Source organism: Periophthalmus magnuspinnatus, chromosome 10 (genome assembly GCF_009829125.3).
Source record: "Periophthalmus magnuspinnatus isolate fPerMag1 chromosome 10, fPerMag1.2.pri, whole genome shotgun sequence".
Classification (NCBI taxonomy): Eukaryota; Metazoa; Chordata; class Actinopteri; order Gobiiformes; family Gobiidae; genus Periophthalmus; species Periophthalmus magnuspinnatus.
Window position 1 is genome coordinate 4,078,067 of NC_047135.1, and position 3,773 is coordinate 4,081,839.

The 3,773-nt window shown below is 39.1% G+C and overlaps 1 long non-coding RNA gene across 1 annotated transcript; it reads right to left on the reverse strand.

The window, feature by feature from the left end:
* Positions 1-399: 399 nt before the first annotated feature.
* LOC129456562 (uncharacterized) lies at positions 400-1,204 on the reverse strand. Its single transcript, XR_008648846.1, has 3 exons — positions 733-1,204; positions 532-648; positions 400-450 (listed from the first exon to the last, which is right to left on the reverse strand). It is a non-coding gene; the product is annotated as an uncharacterized LOC129456562 (long non-coding RNA).
* Positions 1,205-3,773: the final 2,569 nt, after the last annotated feature.

Below are 3,773 nucleotides of genomic sequence, written 5' to 3' on the forward strand. Positions count from 1 at the left end.
TTCAGTTCTACAGTTTACAGACTAACAGCACCTTTCACTATATGCACTTTAAACTGCACATATACTTTCACAGCACTTCGAACATTTGCACTTAAAAAAAAACAAAAAAAAACAAAACAACAACAACAAAAAACAGACAATTGCAGGCAAAGGATTTTAAAATGTTTATTTAACTTGTCGGTTCTTTCACCCAATTTTACATCTGGAGGCACAGTGACACTTTGATTGAAGCTGCGTGTCCTGAAAGAGAAAGAAGACAAATTTAAAGTTTACTGATAATAATTAATTAAATTGGATATGTGCAACATTAGTGCAATGCTTCCTGTGCCTTTGCTGGGTTACCAAAACCCAGGCTTTTAAAACAGGGGTCCAGCAATGTTGCCAGTGCAAGTGGCCTGTATGTCTCATACTGGCCACATCTTTGCTGCAGGCCGACCTTCAACAGTGTGTCTGTTCATCAATACAAATATTCTATTAATATAGTTTTTTAGTGTCATTACAGTTGTTGTAATAATTACTGTAGTTGCTCACCCAACTGTAAAGTTGATTGTTGCTTTGTTTGTTTCAAATGATCAAACAGCTTATGCTGCAGCGTTCTATACAGCGGGGTCACTTTTGAGGCTGAGACCCTCTTCTCCTCTGACAGCTCTGTTAGAATAAGAAAAGATACAATAGATTTATCTCAGTGCATACCAACAAATACAATGAAATTATTAATTACTATTAAAGTACCAGTTGTTGCTGCCTTGACAGGCTGCAGCAGAAACGATTCCTGAACGATGTCATAATCTGCACTGGTCAGAGGAGAAATGTCCTTCTCCAGATTGGACAGAGCTGCCTCCACAGGTTCTCTTTGCTCTTACAGCCGTTGAAACATGTCAAAAGTGCTGTTCCACCTGGTATCCACCTCCTGAAGTAGTTTTAGCATTGGCCGTCCCATCAGCATTTGCATTTCATTTAGTTTTTCTTTGGCCTTGCTGCTTGACCTGAACAGTCCCACCACTTTCCTGCTTTTGTCTCTTATATCATTAATAACGGGTGTATGATCCAATGCTTTTTTCACAATTAGATTCAGTGTGTGAGCGAAGCAGGGCATGTGCCGGAGGTTGAGGAGCTGGACACTCAGCTTCATGTTGGCAGCATTATCTGTTACCATGAAGCTGACCTTCTCAGTAATGCCCCAGTTAGCCATGAGGAGCCTCTGTGCCTCCGCAATGTGCTGAGCGGTATGCGACTGTGCAAAATGAGTAACTCCCAGTATTACTGTCTCCAGTTTTGAGTCAGGTACCACATAGTGAGCCCTTACTCCAATGTAGCCATCCATGTTAATGGAAGACCACATATCTGTGGTGAGGCAAACTGAATCAGCCTTTTTGAGGTCTTCCTTGGTCTTCTCCTTGGTTTTGTCATACAGCTCATTTATCATGTTTGCCACAGCTTTTCTTGATGGGAGGACATAGCTGGGGTCCAAGTCATGTACAAATAACTTGAAACCTTCATCCTCCACTGCTGACAGAGGCAGCAAGTCCTTCACCACCAAGTGGACGAGGGACTCATCCAAACCCTTCTGTCTAGCTATAAGAAGCAAACAAACTATTTACAACGAGCAACTGAAGCATTTCACAGCTTATTGCAAGCATAGAAATAACTTATATGTGAATTTTCCCTAGTAAATAAAAAATAGGATTATGAAACATAATCAACAGAACTGGGGGCAGCAGCCTTCTCCTCATTCTCCATTTTATGGACTCTTGCCAAATGGCGTATCATTGTAGATGTATTATTGCAATAAGCAAGTTGCTTATCACAGATGATACACCTGACTTTGTTTGGGGAATTGTTCCCACGCCACAGAGCGACGTCTCTTGCTGGAACATCCATCTCTAAATCCTAACAATCTAATCTAAAGTAATCTAACCTACCTAGCAAATATGGCCTATAGTGTGATGCTGTGTGTCTTTTGTATGGACCTAAGCTTGGCTATGTGTTAGTGTAACTTTACAGTCTATCTAATCTGTGCTCTAAACTAGCTGCATAAACTCACTATCTCACTATTAATCAAAGTGTCTATATGTCTCTGTCAAAATCTCACTACTATCTCTCGCCTCTCACAAACCCACATTGGGAAGAAAATATCTTTTAAACTTTGTGGGAGTAGGTTGAGACAGGTGCGCTGCTTTGTGGTTCGTTGAAATCCCTGTCAATCAAACTTTGGTTTCGAGACGTGAGCCCTCTAGTGAAACGCGTTCAAAACGGCAGTGTTTCATGAACCACTTGAGTGACGTCACGCGTTTCATGAGACGCGTTTTGGAACACTGCCTCGAAGCAGTGTCGAAAAGCGCGTTTCAAAACTGCCATCACTACCATTTGCACCACCTTTGATAATTGAAAAAAGAAATAAAAACCGTGGACCGCATGCTGCTGTCTTTTACACCAGATGTCCTTCCTGATTCAGTCCTATCGTTTTTCCTGGCTTTAAATGAAATGAACACGACACTCGAGCTTCTTGGGACCCTCTGAGATTTGGATCGGAGTAGTTCAAATGAAATCGTGAAAAATGGCCACCACATTTATCATATTTATCCTCGTAACTTTCCTTTTGTAAATAAATGGGTCACAATAAAATGGATAACCTTTCATCCGAGCGTTTGGAGAAGCAGGGTCGTATGAAACATTACCCAGAGCTGCAGCCATTTTAGTGAGCTCCTCTGGGAACGAGCCTCCACGACGGCATAAAGGCCACACCAATTAGTCAAAAGGGTTTCACACATGGAGAAGCTTTGGACCAGACAATTGGGGATATTATCATTGTAAGCACTGGCTCCATGAGTCCATAAGGTAACAAAGTACAAGCTGGGAAGTACTGTACTGAAGTCGAATTTTTACGTATCTGTACTTTACTTAAGTACATTTTACAGTGGACAGTTTTTACTTTTACTTCAGTACATTTGAGAGCAGTATATGTACTTTCTGCTCCACTACATTTTTGAACAGTTCTGAAAAGTAAAAAGTACTTTTCATATGATTTGAGAGGTTATTTTTACCATGTTCATAGTAACATCCTGACAAAAGTTTTTGAGCAAAACAAAAATAAATACACAAAATTCATAAGAAAAACTACTGTGACCAAAATATGTGTAATTTTTTTTATCAGTTTTACTACATATAATACTCTGACAAATTAACAATACTTGTGTGAGAAACTTTTATTTTTTACTCTAAAAGTACATTTTATACTTGGTACTTAAAAACTTTCATTTAAGTATATTTTTTCATGTATTGGTATAAATACGGTGGTCCCTCATTTATCGCGGGGGTTACGTTCTGAAAATAATCCGTATTAGGTGAAAAACGTGAAGCATCAGCTTTATTTTTTACAATTATTCTATATGTTTTTTGCTGTAAAATCCCTCACCACACACTTTATACACTTTTTTTTTCCCACAACTGCCCTGTCCTTTCTCAATGTTTTTTTATCTGAATGCTTTTAACTGTATGTTCATAAATGTTGATTTTAACTGTCTGTAAATTGTATATTATATTGTATTGTAAGGTGACCTTGAGTGCCCAGAGAGGCGCCCTATAAATAAAATGTATTATTATTATTATTACTTTTCTCACACAGGCGTTAACATTTTCTCACATCTTTCCCTCTTGTTTAATTAGTTTATAGTGACTCATGCGTATTTCACATTTCCTCTGACCGCGGCTCTTCGTCCAGGTGCCGCTCCGCTGTAGCGTCGATCCAACATTTATGTAAATTTGTCTGAACA